At 44.4% G+C, this 23,653-nt stretch overlaps 1 protein-coding gene and 1 pseudogene across 11 annotated transcripts in view; one reads left to right on the top strand and one right to left on the bottom strand.

The window, feature by feature from the left end:
* POU6F1 (POU class 6 homeobox 1) overlaps nucleotides 1-23,653 on the top strand; it is a 72,585-nt gene that overhangs the window by 31,139 nt on the left and 17,793 nt on the right. For 5 of the 11 annotated variants that reach the window (XR_010932406.1, XM_067696565.1, XM_067696564.1 and 2 more), the window contains exon 1: nucleotides 13,981-14,302. The exons of 1 other annotated variant lie outside the window; for it this stretch is intronic. The gene's annotated coding sequence lies outside the window, so the exon portion shown is untranslated. 5 more of the 11 variants (XM_067696554.1, XM_067696556.1, XM_067696557.1 and 2 more) reach the window with 5 other exon arrangements.
* Nucleotides 13,557-22,844, bottom strand: LOC137202907 (swi5-dependent recombination DNA repair protein 1 homolog; annotated as a pseudogene).

Below are 23,653 nucleotides of genomic sequence, written 5' to 3'. Positions count from 1 at the left end.
ATTTGGAGTTCTTTTAGGTTCCTTCCCTTTCAGTAGATTCATATCGTTTATTTAGTTCAGATTAATATTAGTATGTTAAAGCCTATGATATTTACCTTTTCCTGTATTTCTGACTCTAATCTTGAAGGCAGGCACAGTGTTGGACATTCACTCATTCAACAGTTCTTCAGAGAACACTTACAAATGCCAGGCACTGTTCTAAAACAAAACAAAGCTCTTGCTCTCCTGAATCTCACCTTCTGGTAAAGGGGCTTGCAAACTTTTGGGACCCAAATTGACAGTAATACACTTTAAATCATGACCCAGTACACACGCATTTATAAATATACGTAACTGAAAATTTTATGATCTGATACCTCCTTCTGTGTACAATGCACTGTCATATTTTCTATTTTCTCCTATTTCCTTTTTTCAATTCTGGTTGTGGTTTCACATCCTAGTAACAAGTCAGGACTCACAGTTTGAAAAACATTGGGTTTTTTTTTAGTGGACTTTTACCCTCAGGGCCTTGCATTTTTCTTAGCGTGAAATTTGCAAGCAGTAGTTGGTTAATTTGAATGAACATCCTTGGAGGTCAGACCAGTCAAATCTTCTTCCTTGTAACCTAACTTTTACAAGTCAGATCCTAAACTGATTCCACCCTAAAGCCTGAAACTGGAGAGGTCATTAACCTATACCCATCCTAACCTGTGCTCTGGGCCTCAGAAAATAAAGGAGTGAACCTGAGAAAGGAAACTTACCTTTTTTCTCTTACTGGGCCCTCAGTTAGGGACCCTGAAATTGTGATGACTATAGCAGCCCACATCAGTGAGAGTGTAGGAGAGGGATGCGAGTTCCAGACCTCACTGTGTCACCAACTAACTTACTTTGGTCCTCATCTCCTCAGCTCCCACTTATTCCTTGTCATGTAGAAATCAGATACTGCACCACTATCCTTGCAGATATTATCCACCTCGTGTCCATAGCAGACCAAGGAAAAGTGCAGGCAAGCGGACTGTATTTCAGAGAGGTTAAGTAGCTGAACTAAGTTATACAGCTGCAGAGCCAGGTGTTCAAACACAGCTTTGCTTGATTTTACAAGCCTTGTTTCTAATGTTTACATTGTTTAATCTATTTACATTGTTTTTAATCTGCTGCCTCCCAAAGGTCTCAGTTTCATCATCTGCCAGAAAATTCACATGACCCTCGTTTCACCTCAGGCTCTAAATCTAGACTCTGTTTTAGGGAAGGAAAAAAGCAAAGAGGAGCCTGAGAAGGCAGACGGGAAGTAGGCCAAGCTGATAATCAGGTTGTAAATTCTGATCAGGCCCTAGATAAAAGTACAAATAACTTCTACTGGATGGTAAACAGCCATTGGCCCAAGCCCTCTCCCCAAATACCCTCCTCTGCTCCAGCCCTCCACTGAAACCCCTCCTCCCCAGACCTTTCCATGGTCCAGTAATTAAAGGGTTAACTCTTTTTTTTTAATTGTTTTTTAATTAGTTAATTTAGCTGTGTCGGGATCTTCGTTGCAGCATACGGGATCTTTTGTTGCTGCACCTAGGCTTCTCTCTAGTTGTGGCAAGAGGGCTCAAGAGTGCACGGGCTCAGTAGCTGCAGCGCGCAGGCTCTCTAGTTGTGGCATGAGGGCTCTAGAGTGCACGGGCTTAGTTGCCCCACGGCATGTGGAATCTTAGTTCCCCAACAAGAGATCGAACGCGCGTCCCCTGCATTGGAAGGCGGATTCTTAACCACTGGGCCACCAGGGAAGTCCCTAAAGGGTTAACTCTTGACACCCAGGAAGCCTGCAGGACCTAGCTCCAGCTAAGACAAGCTGCCCTCAGATTGGTCAGTGCCTCCTCTACAGGATGTTAGGTATTTTGCTTAACACGCTGGGACCAGGGTCTCCTGAAAGCCAGGGTGGAGCCAAATGAGATTAACAACAGAAAAGAAGGGGCTACAAGCCACTGTTTTCTCTGGCAGGTGGGATTAAGGGGCATCTGGCTACTTTCTTGAACAGGAGTCAAAACCCTTTCTGTTTTCTTCATTCTCCTTGGTCCCCCAATGAGATGAAGATGTCATTAAGTCATCAAACATCCTTTCTTGAGTTAATTTAACAACTGTTTATCAAGCACCTGTTATGTGCCAGACCCTGTAATAGACACTAGGGAAACAATAGTGAAGAAGCACACTTAGTCCCTATCCTCATGGAACTTAGTCTACCTAATGGATGAGACAGAAAAGTAAACAGATAATCAAAATATAGCGTGATTAATGCTGCCATAAGGACAGTGTGGGGTGTTATGAGAACACCTGGGTGAGGTATCTAATCTAAAGGGGTCATGCTGGCAGTGATGTCTGAGATGAAATCTGAAGGGTGGGTGGAATTTAAGCAAGTGAAGAGGGGTCCCCAAATAGGGAACACTGTATGCAAAGGCCTACAAGTGGGAGGGCTTATGGAGAGGGAGGATGTGACAACAGTTCAGTATGGCCGGTACATGGAATGGGAGGTGAGGACTGGTCAGAGACGAAGCTGAAGAGGTAAACAGGTGCCTTTCCATGCAGGGGGCCTTGGCGCCCATGGAGGATTCTATCTTAAGATAATGGAGTCTGTCCTACAGGCACCAGTTAGCCACCAGGAGTTTTCAGCAGAAAAGTGACATGATTATGGGTTTTTTTAATGATTATGTTTTTATTTTAGAAATATCTTTCTGGCTACCAAATGTAAAATAGATTAGAAAGGGGAAGAGTTGAGGTGTCCCTGGGAGACACAGTTAGGATACAACGCAGTAATTTAGGTGACTGATGATGGCAGACTGGCCTAGGAAAGTGGTATTTGGGTAGAAAGAAGTGGGGGGATTCCAGAAATATTTAGGAGGCAAAACAGCTGGACTAATATTGGGATTAATGTCCAGGGTTAATTAACAGGATTAATGTCAGGGATGAAAACTCCATAAAGTCAAAAGAAAAATGACAAATTGGAAAAAAAATTTGCAGTTTACATCACAAAGGGCTAAGTCCCCTAAATATTAATAGCTCCTAGAGATCAATAAGTATATGGCCAACCATTAGAAAAAGTAGCTGGGAGGAGGGGGACTTAGATGAAGGTAGTCAAAAGGTACAGACTTCCAGTTATAAATAAGTACTAGGGGGCTTCCCTGGTGGTGCAGTGGTTGGGAGTCCGCCTGCCGATGCAGGGGACACGGGTTCGTGCCCTGGTCCGGGAAGATCCCACATGCCGCGGAGCAGCTGGGCCCGTGAGCCATGGCCGCTGGGCCTGCGCGTCCGGAGTCTGTGCTCCACAACAGGAGAGACCATAGCAGTGAGAGGCCCACGTACCGCAAAAAAATAAATAAATAAATAAATAAATAAGTACTAGGGAATGTAACATGATACAGAGCATTAACACTGCTGTACATTATAAATGAAAGTTCTTAAGACAGTAAATCCTGAGTTCTCATCACAAGGAAAAACATGTTTTCTATTTTTTAAAATTTTGTTTCAGCATGAGATGACGGATATCCGCTAACTAAACCTACTGTGGTCATCATTTCATGATGTACGTAAGTCAAATCATTTTGTTGTACACTTAAACTTATATAGTGATATATGTCAATTATATCTCCATAAAACTGGGGAAAAAATTTAACCAAATTTATAAAAAAAAAAAGTAGCAAATGACATTTACAGACAGTTCACAGAAAAGGAAATGCAAATGGCTTCTAAACATATGAAAAGATGTTCAGCCTCACTCTTAATAAGAAGGCAAATTAAACCCACACAGATACCATTATCAGATTGGCAAAAATCCAAACATTTACTAACCTCAATTGTGAGGCTGTGGATAAGCGGACGCTCTAATTTATTGATGGTGGGAGTACAACTCCTATAGGGCCGATTTGGCAAATGTCTATCAAAATTACAAATTACCATCCCCACTTCTAAGAATGATTCCTACAGTTATATTTGCATTCATGAGAAATACTGTGTATATAAGGCTGTTTACTGCAGCATTGTTTGTAATAGCAAAAGATTAGAAATAACCTATATATCCATCAATAGGGAACTGATAAAATAAATCTTAGTATATCCATATAATTAAACACTGCCTGGCTGTAACAAAGAACGAGGAAGCTCTCCAAAATATTTCATAAATGAAAACAAGGCAAGGTTCAGAACCATGTGCTTAGCATGATGCCTTTTGTGTAAAAGAGCAGGAAAACTATATTCATTAGTATTTGAGTAAAGAAATTCTGGAAGATTACACAAGATAGCTACAAAAGTGGTTACTGGGTAGGGTGGGGAGACAGAGGTGGGAGTGACTTTTCACTATACACCTTAAAAATTTTTTTTTTAATTTTTGAACCATGTGAATGCTTACCAATTCAAAACATTAAAACAATGTGGGCACACCTATTAAAATGGTTAGCATTAAAAAGACTGACTGTTTCAAGTGTTGGAGACTATGTGGAGCTAGTAGAATTCTCAGGCACTGCTGATAAGAATGTAAAATGGTACAACCACTTTGAAAACAGTATAACAGGACTTTAAAAGTTATATATACCGGGCTTCCCTGGTGGCGCAGTGGTTGGGAGTCCGCCTGCCGATGCAGGGGACACGGGTTCGTGCCCCGGTCCGGGAAGATCCCACATGCCGCGGAGCGGCTGGGCCCGTGAGCCATGGCCGCTGGGCCTGCGTGTCCGGAGCCTGTGCTCTGCAACAGGAGAGGCCACGACAGTGAGAGGCCCGCGTACTGCAAAAAAAAAAAAAAAAAAGATATATACCATGTGATCTAGTCCTTCCACTCCTATTAACCCAAGAGAAATGAAAGAATATGGGCATACAAAGGCTTACCCATGGATATTTATTACAGCTTTATTTGTAACAGCCAAAAACTGGAAACAACACAAATGTCCATCCACAGGTCAATGGATAAACACATTGTGGTGTTGCTATACAATAAAAAGCAATGAACTGCGGGTCCACACAACAACATGGATAATCTCAGTTATGCTGAGGGAAAGAAACCAGACAAAAGAAGAGTGCACACTAAGGGATTCCATTTATATAAAATTTTGGAAAATACAAACCATAGTGATAAAAAGCAGAGCCGTGGTTGCCTGTGTAAAGAGATGGGGAGGAACAGGAGGGAAGAGATGGACTTTGGGAAGCTTTTGGGGGTCATGGATGTGTTCACTATCTTGACTGTAGTTATGGTTTTACGGGTGTGTACAAGTGTCAACATTTATCAAATAGTACACTTTAAACGTGTAGTTTATTGTATGTCAGTTATGCCTTAATAAAGGTGTTTTTTAAAATAATGTTGGGATGAAGGAGAGAGAATAGCCAAGGATGATGGCTAATGAACTCTTTTAGTGAGTTTGGGCAAGAGGGATGCTGAGAAGAAAATTACAGCAGAACTCGGTAAGTGCTACAGTAGAGATGGATAAACTGTCCTCTGAGGACTCAGAGAATGACATGCCTCCTCCTGCAGGGTCTCCTAGTCCCAGTTAATTAGGCTGATTAGAACTTTTTAATGTACCTTCATTGAACACCTACTATGTATTGGGCTCTTCAATTGTGTAACTAGAGAACAAAACGACCTCCTATTCCCCAGCCCAAAGAGGGAGTGTGGAGGTTTGTGGAAGAATCCAGTCAGGCTCTGAAGCAGCCTTTTCAAAACTTTGGCTGGTCTTTATGTAACTAAGGGAACAAGGATTACAAGATATATGACTCAGAAATGGATCCTTCTTTCTTTTCTTTTCTTTTTTTTTTTTTTCGTGGTACGTGGGCCTCTCACTGTTGTGGCCTCTCCCGTTGCGGAGCACAGGCTCCGGACGCGCAGGCTCAGTGGCCGTGGCTCACAGGCCCAGCCGCTCTGCGGCATGTGGGATCCTCCCGGACCAGGGCACGAGCCCGTGTCCCCTGCATCGGCCAGTGGACTCTCAACCACTGCGCCACCAGGGAAGCCCGGATCCTCCTTTCTTATTGCTGGAGAGCCTTTGTAGGAGAGGCACTAACACTGCTCTGCCTGATAATGTAAAGGCCTCACTCCACTGTGGCTACAGCAGCCTAGTAAATCCTGGGGCAGCGTCTCTTCTTTTCGGGTTTTGAGCAATTTTTCTCCGTGTGAAATCCCAAACCACCTGCATCAGAATCATTTAGTGCTTCTGCACCAGGGAAGTTGGGACTTCCCTGGTGGTGCAGTGGTTAAGACTCCATGCTCCTTGGGCTTCCCTGGTGGCGCAGTGGTTAAGAATCTGCCTGCCAATGTAGTGGACACAGGTTCTAGCCCTGGTCCGGGAAGATCCTACGTGCCACGGAGCAACTAAGCCCATGTGCCGCAACTACTGAGCCTGCACTCTAGAGCCCGTGAGCCACAACTACTGAGCCTGCATGCCACAACTAATGAAGCTGAACTTCTCAGCTGGTTTTCACTTGGATTATAGGGAAAGTTAAAATAAAAAATGTAATGCTCTCCTCTATTCTTTGGAATTCTCTTTAGTTTTTCCCTAACTCTTCAGTAAAGAACCACCTTGTGTAGTCATGTTGGGGAGAATTCACAGCTGTGCCCCACTGTGACTACAGCTGCATTTCATGCAGAGGGACCATACCAGGTGACTGGCAGCCAAATGAGTGGCCGAAAACAGAATGAAACAGAGGGTCAAGCGAAAGACTTGGGGGACAGGCATGCGGCAAGCCTTACCTTCCATTCCACTTCCCCAAACGTACAGTCTTTCTTCCATGTCCACGGGGGATTGGTTCCAGGACCCCCTCCCCTTCACAGATACAAAAATCCGAGGATGCTCAGGTCCCTTACATAAGATGGTATTTGCATAAATGGTAAAATAGTATTTGCCTAAAACCTATGCACTTTCTCATGTGTAACTTGAAATGATCTCTAGATTACTTATAACACCTAACACAATGTAAATGCTATGTAAATTGTTGTAAATACAATGTAAATACTATGCAGATAGTTGCTGGTTTGAGGCAAATTCAACTTTTGCTTTTGGGGACTTTCTGGAATTTATTTTCCAAATATTTTCAATCCTTGATTGGATGAATCCTCTGATGCAGAACCCATGGATACTGGAGGGCCAACTGTGCTAGAAGGAGGGGACCTTTAAAATGGAGGAAAATGCTGACACTTGGGTTTCATATACATTATCTCATTTAACACAAAAAACTCTAGAAGTAAGCATTATCCCCATTTTACAAATGAGAAACTACAACCTAAAGAGGCTATCTTGCCGCAAATTACACAGCTAGTCAGTGACCATGATCAAATCTGAACCCAGATCTGTGGATTTGACTGAATTATAATATCTCCTCCTGGCTCCTGTGGCGAAGGAGGTTGGCAATCGTGGCAAACTGTCCATTTGTTATTCTCTATTCTATAGAACTTTGTTTTATTTGATGCCTTCAAGCCTATATTGCTTCTGTAGTTCACAGAAATAATAAAGGTATTAAAAAGAGAAAACAGGGGCTTCCCTGGGGGTGCAGTGCAAGAGAAGCCACCTGCCAATGCAAGGGACATGGGTTCAAGCCCTGGTCCAGGAAGATCCCACATGCTGCCGAGCAACTAAGCCCATGTGCCACAACTACTGAGCCCGCATGCCGCAGCTACTGAAGCCTGTGCGCCTAGAGCCTGTGCTCCGCAACAAGAGAAGCCACCACAGTAAGAAGCCGCACACTGCAATGAAGAGTAGCCCAGGCTCGCCGCAACTAGAGAAAGCCCACGTGCAGCAATGAAAACCCAACACAGCCAAAATAAATAAATATTTTAAAATGAATAAATAAATAATAAAAAGAAAACAATAAAATTAATGGTTCTTGGAAAACAATGTGAAATGCCTCTCTCTTGGGAGTGGTGAGTTTTATCATCCAGAGGATTTAGGAAGACAGAGTATAAGGAACATGGAATGTGGAAGAAAATGTAGGTTCCAGTCCTGGTCTGCTCACCAGCTGTTTGGCTTTAGATACGTCACTCAACCTCTCTGAGCCTCAGTTTTCTCATCTTGAAAATTATTCCTATCTCACAGACTTGGTGTGAAGGTCAAATAAGAAGATAAATGATAATACTTCTTGGGCTGTAGAAGGCAACCTGGATCTTAATATAAGTATTAAGTCTATCAGATTTGATGAAGCTACTCTTTTGCTGCAAGAAAGGGGACCCCCTTTGGCCACTTCCTGGACACAGTTTCTGTGGAAGCAGGAGTCAGAGGCCATTAGCCAAGTTAAATGAATGATGGTTGATCCTGCCAATTTATTTCCTACTCCAAGTTTTATTTCCTCTTATCTACACATCTACATGTCAGGAATAAATTTTTTTCCCTACAATATCATTTTTTGATGGAAACTTCCAGACTTACTCAGATGGGAAAAAGGAGGGGGGAGAATAAAAGCCCACATTTCTTCAGGATTTCAATCAACAACCTCATTTTCTTCTAACAGTTGAAGTGAACTTCTTATGAATAATGGATGATAACCTGATGAATATGCACACAGCCTATTATGCCTGTGAGGTTTGGTGAATAATTTATGAGCTAAAATGTTCCTCACCTTGTTACTGTACAAAAATTACGGAAAAAAAAACCTTATTTACCCTTTGAGCTGGTAGGGTGATCTGTCAGAGTGACAGCAGCCCAGCAATAATTTTACATCATTGCTAAAATTAAAGTAAATAGAATATATGCATTTCAGGGTGGGAAGTCTATAAAAAATGGAGCATGCCCAGCCACGCTCCTTGCCACATGCAAATTTTTCAGAACTCTGACTTCTCACCTTAAATAGCCCTGTATTGTTAACAGCACCTTTTCTTTGATGGCCCATTCTTCTCATAAGGACTTCAATATAACCAGTCAAGGTGGACAATAGCTTCCTTGTTTTAGGAAAGCTGGCTAACCACAAACTATTGACATTGTAAAATTAAAGACATTAGAGATTTTTAAAAAAGAAAGTCCTAAAAGCTTTCAGAGAACAAGCAGATAAACACATGGCGGGCGGGGGTGGGGGTCGGGGGGCGGGTGGAGTCTGGGCGGGACCCGGCCCAGAAGCACTTGAAAATGCATTTGCATTGCTGTCTTTCCTCACAGCTGAGAGGTTTTTTTCCCTGCTGACCAACCTGACTCCCTGCTGTATCATCCTTCAACTCACTCCCACCACCTGCCCAAGCCTCCTTCCCTTAGCAACAGCAGAGATGCCTTTAATCTGGTGATTGGAGGGGGGAGGGGCCAGATTAACTACGCAGTTAAGGAAGGTGTTTGGAAAAATATGCCTGGATCCTGGAGAAATGTGGTTGCTCCAGGGCAAGTGTTGAAGATTTGAAATTGGGTCAGTTCTCAAACCAGGTAAAACAGGATCCTGAGGATTATCTACTTAGATTCCAAGAGCTTTCTAGGAATAGAGTACGGGGCCAAGGGAGATTCTTACTGTCAACAGAGCATCCGTGATATGCTAGGTGCTTGGAGGAGACTGGGTAAAAGAGGAAACATAAGGCCCTGTCCTATATCTGTTGGGTAAACCAATATAGTCTCAGGAAACAGAATGAAAGGCCTATTAACTACAAATTATATAATGAAGTTATTGGAGCAATGATGTAATTAAAATAATAATATTAATTAGAACAATTCAGTATTATTCAAGAAGACCTCTTGAATAGAGTTTGCAAAGAAAGAAAGAAAGAAAGAAAGGACCCAGCTTCCCTGGTGGCGCAGTGGTTGAGAGTACGCCTGCCGATGCAGGGGACACGGGTTCGTGCCCCGGTCCAGGAAGATCCCACATGCTGCGGAGCGGCTGGGCCCGTGAGCCATGGCCGCTGAGCCTGCGCGTCCGGAGCCTGTGCTCCGCAACGGGAGAGGCCACAGCAGTGAGAGACCCGCGTACCGCAAAAAAAAAAAAAAAAAAAGGACCCAACTGAATGGAAAAATTGGAGGTGTACATGGCCAGGCTTTCCTGATCTGGGCCCTGCCTATCTTTCCAACTGCATTTTGTGCAATTCTCCCCTGTCACTTGCTGTGTTCCAGCCACATTGATCCTCTTTCAGTTTCTTGAACAGCAAATTTATTCCTGCCTCATTGCCTCTGCTGTTCCTTCGGTCTCCTGCTTATTACATCTTTTAAACTTTGCCTTATATATGACTTCCTCAGGGAGGCCTTCCCTGCCCCCAGTGTTATTCTCTCTCATATCACCTTCTGGTTTTCTTAATCATCACGTGTAATGATATATTTCTGTGTTTATTTTTTGTTTAACATCTATTTCCCCGGAAGACCATAAATTCCAAGAAAGCTGTCTGTTTTGTTTACCACTGGACACTTAGCATCCAGCCCAGTGTTTGGCACATAGTAGACAATAAATATTTGTTGAATAACTGTAGGCTCAGAGGCATGGGAAGTGGAGTGAAGGAGAAAAAAAGAAAATGTGCTGGGCTGAGGATACTGTTCATGAGTTTTCTTTGGCATGGCATATCACTAGTGACATCTTCTCCCAACTCAGCCATGGAAATATCTGTACTGTTGACATTTTTTTCTGATTATAAAATATATACTTATTCTAAAAATCTTACATTTCAATATTGCAAAACACAGAGACTGTATTGCAAGTATTGGTGAGGGTGTGGAACAACTAGAATTCTCATACATTACTAGTAAGGATATAAATTGGTTCAAACATTTTGGAAAAGTATTTAGCAGTATCTACAAAAGTTAAACATATACCACAAACCTAGCAATCCCACTCCTCAGTATCTACCCAGGAGAAATACGTGCATACATTCACTAAAAGACTTATGCAAGAATGTTCACAGCAGCTTTATTCATAAAAGACAAAAAGAAACAACCCGAATGCCCATCAGTAGTAGAATGGATAAACTGTGGTATAATTATACAATGGAATATATGCAGCGATAAAAAAGAACAAATAATACTGTTAGACACAACAACATGGGTGAATCTCAAAAACATATGCTGAGTAACAGAAGCCAGACACAAAAGAGTACACATGCTGTCTGATTCCATTTATATGAAGTTCAAGAACCAGCAAAATTAAGCTATGGTGATAACTGGAAGTTTACTTAACAAGGAACACAGGGGAGTCTTCTCAGCTGTTGGAAATGCTCTACATCATGTCGTGGGTGGTGATTTTGTATATATATATATATATATTTTTTGTATATATATATATATATATATATATATATATAGTGTGTGTGGGGGGGGGGTACGTGGGCCTCTCACCGCTGCGGCCTCTCCTGTTGCGGAGCACAGGCTCCGGACACGCAGGCTCAGCGGCCATGGCTCACGGGCCCAGTCGCTCTGCGGCATGTGGGATCTTCCCGGACCGGGGCACGAACCCGTGTCCCCTGCATCGGCAGGCGGACTCTCAACCACTGCGCCACCTGGGAAGCCCGATTTTGTATATATTTATAAAATAATATATATGTGTGTGATATAATAAAATATAATGATTATAATAAATATATAAATAATATATGTAATCTATTATATATGTAGATGTATGCAAGTAATATATGTAGATAATATTTTATATATATATAAATAATTCATCAAGATGTACATTTAAGATTTGTGTACTTTGCTGTGTGCATGTTATACCCCAATAAAAAATTTCAACAAAAACGTAGTATATGTTCAGCATCAAAAATTTAAGCAGAAGTGTATACAATATAAAATTAAGGCTTCCTTTTCCCAAAGAAAACCACAATTAACATTTAAAAAAATAATCAATTTATTTACTTTTGGCTGTGTTGGGTCTCCGTTGCTATGCGTGGGCTTCTTAGTTGTGGCGAGCGAGCGGGGGCTACTGTTTGTTGCGGCGCGTGGGCTTCTCTTTGCGGTCTTGTTGCGGAGCGTGGGCTCTAGGTGCGTGGGCTTCAGTAGTTGTGGCTCACCAGCTCTAGAGCGCAGCCTCAACAGATGTGGCGCATGGGCTTATTTGATCCACGGCATGTGGGATCTTCCCGGACCAGGGCTCGAACCTGTGTCTGCTGCATTGGCAGGAGGATTCTTAACCACTGCGCCACCAGGGAAGCCCCACAATTAACATTTTGATGTATGTGTCCATGAACCCCTTTGATCACATCCATTTCTTCCTTCATACTATCCCTGATGTTCGTGTCATCCAAAGCATTTGATTTATCTGTGTGTAGCACCAAACCAAGTCACATAGACTAAGAGTTTTTGTCTTCGTGTGACAACATTCAATAACAATACTGAGCCTCTTCTTCACATAAAGAGCAGTAGGAAATCCGAAAATTAGTAAGTCACAATCTGTGCTCTTGAGGAATTTACAGTCTGAGAGGAAGGACCATAGGGACTACAGACCAAACAAAAACGCCCAAGAGCTATACCACCATGTCATGTATTAGTTTCACAAGGCCAGTTATAACAGGTTAAAACTGAGGCTTCCCTGGTGGTGCAGTGGTTGAGAGTCTGCCTGCTGATGCAGGGGACATAGGTTCGTGCCCCGGTCCGGGAAGATCCCACATGCTGCGGAGCGGCTGGACCCGTGAGCCATGGCCGCTGAGCCTGCGCGTCTAGAGCCTAAAAAACAGATTAAAACTGTTGTACAGATATTTCCAAAGTTTTTTCACATACAGGCTCACAATTAAACTTCTTAACTTTGTGAAGTAATGATTATAGGTATCACCCTCTTTATGTTAAAAGTAATGAAGAAGTTAAACTACCTGCCTGAACTTCTAGTGGAAGAGCTCTCTTCTCCTCTCCCCTCCCAGTGCCCTTCCATGGGAGGAGGCGTTAGGCAGCAATGGGCTGAGGGCTCCACCTCTATTCCCACACTACCTCTAACTCATCTATGCTTAGCTCATCACAAGGGGGGAGGGGTGGCAGTGGATGAAGGGGCAAAGGGGAAGCAGCCCAGGCTGATGGCAGGCTGCCTCAACGTTGGGATCCACAGCTTACTGGATTTACAGTGCTCCCTCCTCCCCAACTCGCCTCCCCTCATTCTTTCTCTTCCCCTTTGTTCTTCCAACTCCTTCTTCTTCTTCTTTTTTTTTTTTTATTTTTTTTGCGGTACGCGGGCCTCTCACTGTTGTAGCCTCTCCTGTGGCGGAGCACAGGCTTCTTTGTCAACTACTTCTCCGTCCATTTGCCCTCAGCCCCAAACGGTGCCTCGTCTTATTCCTTCCCCTTTCCATACCTTCAAGAGCCTCTATTAAATAAACCAAACCCTCCTCGCCATCACCACCACCAAAGCAGAAACTTGTTTTTTCTCCGTGCCACAGAACTTTGTCTATATTTTACATTTCCTAGTCTACTTGGTCAAGAAAGCAGGAAAGCTGTCTTTAGTCAAGACAGCCCACAACTGCTCTTGAGGTGGGGGTGAGGGAGCTTTCAGGCCCAGGGTCCCCTCCGTGAGATGGAGCTGGGACACAGCTGCTCAAAAGGTTGGTTAGGCCCTGGCTGAGCGATGTCTGCGTTCCCTCCCTTTTCTCGCAGTGAGGTTCCGGCCTGGGGCTTGGGAATGGACATGGACTTGACTTTCAACGTTGAGGAGGGCAACTGACTAACCCAGAGAGGAAAGGCGGCCGCTGGGAGTCACGGCCCCAATCCTAGGCTGACGGGAACGTGGCACAGGGTCCCCAGTCCAGACTCCTGTGCTCCCGCGCCCACTCCCGCACCTTCCAAAATGGAACGACCTGAAGCGGCACCTCGGACGGGGCTGCGTGACCCGCCCCACCGGCCTTCCACTCCTGTCCGGGGAGGGCGCCTCTGGGGCCTCCGGGGTGGCAAGGGTCTGAGCCCCCCAGCTCCCCGCCCCAATCGCTCGTTCTCGCCTCCCCAGATCCCCTCCCTTCTTCGCCGGCCCGCCCAGCCCGCCGCCCCCGGCGGCTGGCGCGCGCGGTGCAGCATGCGGCAAAGCTCTTTGCATAAATTATGCTCATGACGCAGCAGCTAAAAAAATCCAAGTAGCAGAAGGAGGGAAAAAAGGGGGGGGGGGAAAGGAGGGGGGGCCGTGGAAGGGGGGGAGAGGAGAAAAATATATATATACCTGACCGCCCCCCACACTGCTCCCCCTTCTCGCTTCCCGCCCGTCCCCTCTCCGCCCAGCGCAGCCCGCGGGGTCCCCTTCGGCTCTGCCCAGCCCGGGCTGGGGGCCCGGGGGCGGCGGCGGGTCCAGACCGGCTCCCGGGCCGAGCCGAGCCCAGCCAAGCCGCACTGGCTTCTTTGTCTGAGGGCGGCGGCTGCCCCGGCCCCGGCCCCCGGCCCCCTGGCTCGAGCTGTGAGATGAATCTCTAATCGGTTGACGCCGGGCACCCGGGGCGAAGGCGGCTCGGGCTCCGGTAAGTAGCGGGGTCCGGGGCGGGGAGGGGTTTGCACGGAGGGGGAGGGGGCCGGGCAGGGGAGGTTTCGGGTTTGGTTAATATGCAATGCCCGTAATTAGCATAATTTATATATTTATGATAAAGAGAAAAAATGCCGCGGGGCCGCGGCTCCTGGATGCTGGGCCGGAGCGGCGGGGAGCTCTGGGAGTGGGATGGCTAGCGGCCGCCTGCTGTGGACCGGAGACCCCGGGGGTCGCGCCCTCGCCTGCCTGCCTGGGCTGGTCTGGACTGAGGAGAGGAGGGGGCAGCCGCCAGGTGGACCCCGTGGGGAGCTTGGACCTGGCCCCTCCCCATTTCTGCTCCTGGAGCCCAGGTGGGGTACGGACCAAGGGGACGTTTTTACAAGACCCCGTGGCGACCGCGAATGGATTCTCGCGCCACTGGAGGACCTGGACGCCTGGGTTCCCAGCAGTTAAGGTCAACTGAGGCGGCCAGAGCTACCTGTCACAATTCTCTCCAACCACAGTGCACCGGGAGGACTGTGGGTCTCGGGGTTAGGGAGCTGGGTGCTGCGGGAAGGGTGGCGGAGTGGTGGGAGTGTCACCGTATAGCTGAGCATGAGCACTTCATAAATATTTAGTGACAATATTATTATTAACAAATAGTCATCATAATGGACCTGATATGTGCTTCCCTGGGCATTCTCACCTGGCAAGGCCGGGGGAGCCCCAGGGTGCCTTGTAACCTCCACTTTAGCGTTGGGATCCCCTACTTATTTGTCATTGGAAGCCCCAAATCTTCACAGAACAGCCTCATGTGCGGGCGCGTGGGGGGGAAATAAAACGCGGTCGGGCAGCCTTCGTGGGCAAATGAAAAGAAGCTCTTTGCAGAGAGCTAGAATCTGCTCTTCCATATTCCTTGTTCCGAAAGTAGAAGGCTGGTCTTCAATTGTTCATAGGCAATATCCCACCTCCCTTTTCTTGATAATCTAAGGCAGCCACCATTGACCAGCAGGGCCTTCTGAGGAATAATTTTGTATATTCCTTTTTTTTTTTTTTTTTTTTTGCGGTACGCGGGCCTCTCACTGTTGTGGCCTCTCCCGTTGCGGAGCACAGGCTCCGGACGCGCAGGCTCAGCGGCCATGGCTCACGGGCCCAGCCGCTCCGCGGCACGTGGGATCTTCCCGGACCAGGGGACGAACCCGTATCCCCTGCATTGGCAGGCGGACTCTCAACCACTGCGCCACCAGGGAAGCCCTGTATATTCCATTTTGATTGAAGTCCGGGTTGGTTCTCAGCGTGGTATTTCTGTGACCTGGTACTTCTTTGCATATCTGCGGTATACCTTCATCCATTTGTTCATTAGTGCAACAAAAATATCCACTCTGTGCCAGTTCTGAACAATACAGACAGAACTTCCCCTGTCTTGGAGTTTTAATTCCGGTTTGGGAGTGGAGGTGGGGACAGGCAGATCATAAATGTGAAAACAAACAAGATAATATAGAGTGATACTGTGTGTGTGTGTGTGTGTGTGTGAGAGAGAGAGAGAGAGAGAGAGAGAGAGAGAGTGAGAGAGAATGAGAGTGAGAGAGAGAGAGAGAGAGAGAGAGATGGGCTATTCTCTTCTTGGAGTTACTACCTAGCAATTAAGAAATGAGTCAGGGCTTCCCTGGTGGCTCAGTAGTTGAGAGTCTGCCTGCCGATGCAGGGGACACGTGTTCGTGCCCCGGTCCGGGAAGATCCCACATACCGCGGAGCGGCTGGGCCCGTGAGCCATGGCCGCTGAACCTGCGCGTCTGGAGCCTGTGCTCCGCAGCGGGAGAGGCCACAGCAGTGAGAGGCCCGCGTACCACAAAAAAAAAAAAAAGAAATAGAAGAAATTTGCTTCTCTAAGGTTTCTCTGTATTGTGAAGGAACTTGGGACAAGATCATATCCCCCCCTCCCAAAGATTTACTCACTATAAAGTCATAGTAGTAATCTTACACATTTTTTGTAACACTTTACAATTAAAAACATTTTATATGCATGCTTTACTTCAATTTAAAGCAATTACATAGTGTTTGCTGTGTGCCAGGCCCTGTTCTAAGAGCCTTCCATAAATGTTATCGATTTAACAATAGCCAATGGGGTAGGTACTATAATTTAGCCCCATTTCATAGATAACGAAACTGAGGCTTTGAGGGGTTACCTGAAACAGAAGCAGTACTCAATGTGGGTCTTCTGCCTTTAAACCCCAAGCTCCTTCTGTGTCAAAATGAGGGTCAGTCAGGCCACAGATGGAGTGGGACTCGGGAGAAACTGGACAAATGACGGAAGGCTTGGGAATGAGGAGCTGGACCGGCACGTTAGGAAGGGGCGAGTGTGACTGGGGTTCTCCAGAACTTAATACTACTTTGAAATCGTTTTTAAGCAGCCCTAGCATTGGGAACGAGGGCACAAAATTTGAAATAGGCTGTGTGTTTTGAGGAGGAGGTAGGAAATATGAGCAGGCTAAATGATATGATCCGACATCATAATTTATGTTTTCCTCTCATATTCATTAACCTCTGTTGTGTACCAGGAATTATACTAGACTCTGGGATATGATGATAAGTGGATATGCCTTCTTGGTCCTTACAGTCTAGTGGGGGAACATACCTACTTGTTATTGTTCACGTTTCATTTGCCCCCTCCCTTCCCCCTGCCTGGGTGAATCAAGTTTGGGCACAAGGGGATGGGGGCAGAAACTAAATCTATCCTATTAAACTAGACTTTACTGTTTGACTATATATGTGTAAGATTACAAATGGTAGGTTGGGAAAGGAGAAGTAAGGTTGTTCACGACTTTCCTATCTTTTGCCCTTTCCTTCCCTTCTGGCCCATGTGTGTGCCTAGCCGGTCTACCAATAGCTTGGCAAGTCATTTATCTCTGTCCATGAATCGGGGTGTGGGGAGGGAAGTTAATAAATTAAGCCTGGAGCAGAACTGAGAGCTTCCATTTTCCAGTGTGTCCTGATCCTTGGGGGCCAGAGCAGCCCCCGTCAGCCTTCCTCCCATTTCCTGAATGGAGGCTTAGTGTGGTGTCAGGAGGACAGGAATCTGGAGCAGGTGGATGTGGCCTTGAAGTTTGAATCTGCCACAGACTCTCTGTGCCCTTGGGCAAGTCACCTGACCTCTCTCAACCTCCATCTTCCTGTAGATAAAAATGAGAGTCATAGTAAGAATACCATGTTAAGCATTTTACTTACAGATCTCATATCATCATCATAACAACCCCACAAGTCTTGCCCATTTAATCAGCATTTTAAAGATAAGGAAATTAAACTTCAAAGAGATTAAATCATTTGCCCAGGATGGCACAGCTATTTCATGACCAAGCTGGGATTTGTTTTAGGTTTTTATCCTAAGCCTATGCCCTTACCTCTCTTTGATCATCAGCTTTCTCATCAATAAAAATGGGGATCGTAATAGCTAATTTTTATTTGTGCTTTGTACGATATAATTCCAAGATAAGCTCTCTTATTATTTATCCCTGAAAAAACAGAGAGTAATCCGCCCACCTGCAGACAGTGACACAATTGGTCAAGCTTCACTATGTGTTTGCTCTGCGGTCTCATGGGGCTGGTGTCAAAACTGAATGACAATAGTTAACATTTATTGAACCCTTATACAATTTACTACAACGCTAGCTATCCCCGTTTCAAATATGGTAACTGAGGCATGGAGAGGCTAGGTCCTTGTCCAAGGCCTCACAGCTAAGAAATGGTGAAACTGAGAGGTGAACCTAGGTTCCTAACTGCTATACTAAATTTAAATGAGATAATGTATGTAAATTTTTATAATACCTACCATCTTCTGAGCACTTACTGTGTGCCAGGGATGGATCTAAACTTTTTACATGCATTAATTTATTCAGTCCTCATAATAGCCCTATGAAGTAGGTGTTATTACTCTCATTTTTACAGATGAGGAAACTGAGGCAGAGAGGTTAAATCATCTGACCCGAGTCCCACAGCTAGTGAATATCAAAGCTGAGATGGTGAACCCAGAAGTTTGTCTCCAAAGAGTGCTCACTGTAATACTATGTGTAAAGGGACTGGGTTCCAATAAACTATTTTTTAAATTTATTTTTTAATTGAAGTATAGTTGATTTACAATGTTGTGTTAATTTCTGTTGTACGGCAAAGTGACTCAGTTACACACACATATACATTCTGTTTTATATTCTTTCCATTATGGTTTATCCCAAGACCAATAAACTATTGATGATGATTATTTTTCAGCAAGTGGGAAGGGAAATCTATGTCCTGGGGCCAGAAATGGAGAAGGGTGGGAGGATAGGCAGAAAATCCATCAGACAATGAAAACCTGAAAGAGGTAGCAACCTGCCTGGAGACTCACGACTTAAGAACAAGGCAGACGATGCTTGCCAAGCAGGAGGGGAGGCCGTCTCATGTTTCTTTACACCAGCTACTACATCCGCATGGACCATGGTGGTAGTGATAAGAAGTGGGGGGATTCTGGGCGCACTGGAAGAGACAGCCAACACGATTTGAAGGAGTTACTATTAGATGTATAGGTAGATGTAAGAGAGAAGGCAAGGATGATGGCAAGGCTTGGGGCCTGAGCGTCTGTGGAAGGATGAAGCTGCCGTTTGCTGAGATGGGGAAGGGTACAGGCAGATGGAGCAGGTCTGGGGTAGAAATCAGGAGTTTGGTTTTGAACATGTTGAGTAGGAGATGATGTGAGCAGTCAGTAGGTAGTTGGATATATGAGTCTGAAGTTCCCAGGTGAGGTCTAAGCTGGAGAGTTAGACTTGGTGGTTGTCAGACTGGGTGAGACCTTCTTGGGAGCCCAGCTACCAATCTATACTAATCTCCTGCTTCCTGTCCTTGTGGCCTTTTTAGATGGCAGCTCTGCAGGAGGTAAGTAGGTGCACAATTTAAATATAAATGTGGTGTAGAGCTGGAGATGCTGATGTCAACAAACAACCTTGCTGGAGAGGATTATGTCAAAAATTTGAAAGGTAATTTCCCATAACAAATGTGACTTTCTTTCCCGTGAATACCAGTAAAACTCATTCCAGCTTAACCAGCCATTCTTTCAATACAAGCAGAGTGCTCTCCACCCCCAAAAATGATTATAATGAGAAGGTACTTAACACCTTGAAAACCTCAGACACATTAAGTGTAAAGTGATTAAAAGCACAGAAATGAGTCTGAGTTAAAAGTCTGAATCCCGGGACCGCCTTGGTGGCACAGTGGTTAAGAATCCGCCTGCCAATGCAGGGGACACGGGTTCAAGCCCTGATCCGGGAAGATCCCACATGCCGCGGAGCAACTAGGCCCGTGCCACAACTACTGAGCCTGCGCTTTAGAGCTCACGAGCCACAACTACTGAAGCTCACACGCCTAGAGCCCGTGCTCCACAACAAGAGAAGCCACCGCAATGAGAAGCCTGCGCACCACAAGGAAGAGTATCCCCCGCTCGCCGCAACTAGAGAAAGCCCGCGCGCAGCAACGAAGACCCAATGCAGCCAAAAATAAATTAAAAATTAAAAAAAAAAAAAAAAGAAGGCAAAGGAGGAGGCTCTGTCTGGGCACTGCTTCCTGTCCTAGCTTTAACCATCATCTATGTGTGTACTGGAGTTCTACTGCTGGGGTGATCATAAGAGCCCCTTCTCTTAAAACAGACAGTCGATCATCTCTCTTCACTGCTGTCAGGCTGTGGGCACTGCATGGCATCATGAGCTCAAAGGAGGCCATCCAGACGTACTATTTACCACAGTCATTGGGGTGGAAACCCTAAAACCCCTAGGGTGAGCCAGCAATTGCACTCCTAGGTATATACCCCAAAATTGAAAACAGGTGTTGCAACAAACACTTGTACACAAAGTTTCATAGATGCCCTATTCACAGTAGCCAAAAGGTAGAAGCAACCCAAACGTCCATCAGCAGATGAATGGATAAACAAAATAGGGCATATCTATACGTTGGAATTTTTTTTTGACATATGAGTTTATCTACTAGACCAGCCAGATGGAAATATGTGATAAATGGATGGAAACAAGGGTCATAAAATGAGAGAGGCAGGCATTTTTAGACCCATTTTGGTTTAGACATTCACCTGGTTGGACTGTTTTTTAACATTTACAATAAAACTTTTTTTTTTTTTTACCACAATAAACAATGTATTAAAACTACTTCCAGGATTGTCCAAATTATTTTTTAATCATTATTAACATTTTTCATATTTATTTAAATGTTGTTTCCTTTAGCAAATTTATCCAAAATACTGAATTTTCATTTTAGAACTTGGTTTATATTTAGATAATAACAGAGTTCCCAAATTGGCTTTCATCAGGATACCTTTCTCTAAGCTCTAGTGGTTGATACCTTCTCTTTAAAATATATAAGCATCTTTTTTATTATGTTGTCATTCTCAAAGATACTCTGGAGAAAAAAATATGAATGAAACTCGTAGGAATTCTTCTTCATTTCTGTTAGAGTGTAGCAATTTATCATCTTACACACAGTGATCTATCAAATGGGTGAGGCTCAGTTTCTTGTTCTTTTCAGACATAGTTGATTGCAGCTCACAGAGTAACACCTGCCTACAACTTCTTCACTTCCTTATTAACAGCTGTAACTGGGACAGGTCATTCTTTGAGTGATACATTTTGACTAGTTTTAGCCTGTGAAGAAGGTCTTCTTTCTCCCGAATCTCCACCTATTTTGCTTTTTCTTCATTTAATCCTTGTTTGGGAAGAATTCTCATTCACAAAATCATTTTGGAGACCTCTGCGTGACCCAGTATCCAGTGATTTAGATTCACTTGCATCGATATTCTTAAAAGTATTTTTCAAATGTGTATTTTCTTCTACCTCGCTATGTGTTTAAAATTTTCTTGAAATTCCAGTTTTCTTCTGCTAAAGATGCTGGCTTCTCTGAAAAGATCTGATTTTTAAAAATTTTTATTTATTTATTTATTTATTTTTATATAGCAGGTTCTTATTAGTTATCCATTTTATACATATTAATGTATACATGTCAATCCCAATCTCCCAGTTCATCGCACCACCACCATCCCCCCACACTTTCCCCCCTTGGTGTCCATACATTTGTTCTCTACATCTGTGTCTCTATTTCTGCCCCGCAAACCAGTTCATCTGTACCATTTTTCTAGGTTCCACATATATGCGTTAATATACGATATTGTTTTTCTCTTTCTGACTTACTTCACTCTGTATGACAGTCTCTAAGTTCATCCACATCTCTACAAATGACGCAATTTTGTTCCTTTTTATGGCTGAGTAATATTCCATTGTATATATGTACCACATCTTCTATATCCATTCATCAGTTGATGGGCATTTACGTTGCTTCCATGACCTGGCTATTGTAAATAGTGCTGCAATGAACATTGGGGTGTATGTGTCTTTTTGAATTATGGTTTTCTCTGGGTATATGCCCAGTAGTGGGATTGCTGGGTCATATGGTAATTGTATTTTTCGTTGTTTTTTTTTTTATAGTGGAACTCTTTTTTAAATTTATTTTATTTTTGGCTGCGTTGGGTCTTTGTTGCTGCGCACAGGCTTTCTCTAGTTGTGGCGAGCAGGGGCTACTCTTCTTTGCGGTGCGTGGGCTTCTCATAGCGGTGACTTCTCTTGTTGCGGAGCACAGGCTCTGGGCACGCGGGCTTCGGTAGTTGTGGCGCACGGGCTTAGTTGCTCCAAGGCATGTGAGATCTTCCCGGACCAGGGCTCGAACCTGTGTCCCCTGCATTGGCAGGCAGGTTCTTAACCACTGTGCCACAAGGGAAGCCCTATTTTTAGTTTTTTAAGGAACCTCCATACTGTTCTCCATAGTGGCTGTGTAAATTTACATTCCCACCAACAGTGCAAGAGGGTTCCCTTTTCTTCATACCCTCTCTAGCATTTGTTGTTTGTAGATTTTCTGGTGATGCCCATTCTAACCAGTGTGAGGTGATACCTCATTGTAGTTTTGATTTGCGTTTCTCTAATAATTAGTGATGTTGAGCAGCTTTTCATGTGCCTCTTGGCCATCTGTATGTCATCTTTGGAGAAATGTCTATTTAGGTCTTCTGCCCATTTTTTGATTGGGTTGTTTGTTTTTTTAATATTGAGCTGCATGGGCTGTTTATGTATTTTGGAGATTAATCCTTTGTCCCTTGATTCATTTGCAAATATTTTCTCGCATTCTGAGGGTTGTCTTTTCGTCTTGTTTATAGTTTCCTTTGCTGTGCAAAAGCTTTTAAGTTTCATTAGGTCCCATTTGTTTATTTTTGGTTTTATTTCCATTACTCTAGGAGGTGGGTCAAAATGATTGTTTTTTTCATTCTTGACTTTAAGACACTTTACCACGCCATTTAATTATGGGAATTAAATGAAGATCTTGTTTTCCTTAATCGTTCTCTAAGTGTTGCACTCACAGATTGTTTTCTTGAACTATTCGTGTGGGGGAGGTGTTGGATTGGCACAGACCTGTGGAGCGCTGGGTAAAGTCACAGCTGAGTCTGATGGACTTTCCATCTTGGAAATGAAATCTTGGTTTACCTGTGCTTCCGCCTTCCCCAGAGAGTGCGAGAGCCCATACAATGGAATTTTTTCACAGTTCTTTTCTGTGAAAAGAAATGAAGCACTGATACATGCTGCATCACAGATGAACCTTGAAAACCTTCTGCAAAGTAAAAGAAGCCAGACACAAAACGGCCCCATATTGTATGATTCCGTTTATATGAAATATTGGGAATAGGCAAATCCACAGAGACAAAGCAGATTCGTGGTTGCCAGGGGCTGGGGGTTGGCAGGGGAAGCACTGCTCATGAGTATGGGATTTCCTTTTGGATGATGAAAATGTTCTGGAACTAAATAGTGGTGATCGTTGCACAACATTGTAAATGTACTGAATTCCATTGAGTCATACACTTTAAAATGGTAAATTTGATGTTATGTGAATTTTACCTCAATTAATAAGATAACAAAAAAAAAAAAAAAAAAGGAAAAGAAACGAAGCAGACCCAGGGATAGAAGAGGAAGAGGAAGAGAAAGGTGAGGAATCCGGAACACTTCTCCGAGCTTCGTGTCCTCATCCATAACATGGCGATACTAATGCTCCCATCCCCCAGCTGGCACGAGTAATGATGTGAATTAGTGTTCCGTAAAATGCTTAGCACAGTGGGCACCCAGAATAGAGGTTAACTTACTCTTTTCTATATAAGTGCCTAAAACTAGTTGTCCCCTTGATTACCTCTGTTTCTTGTGACTGTGGTTTGTGGCTCCAGCACGACCGCCTGTTTCTCACAAGGGCTTGTTTCACTCTGTCTCACTGCATGTGGCAGCTGCTGCACCATCTGGGATGTTGTCCTGCC

This window comes from Pseudorca crassidens, chromosome 11 (assembly GCF_039906515.1).
Source record: "Pseudorca crassidens isolate mPseCra1 chromosome 11, mPseCra1.hap1, whole genome shotgun sequence".
Taxonomy (NCBI): Eukaryota; Metazoa; Chordata; class Mammalia; order Artiodactyla; family Delphinidae; genus Pseudorca; species Pseudorca crassidens.
Note: the sequence above shows the minus strand (reverse complement) of the source record. Positions and strands in the feature narration are given on the sequence as shown.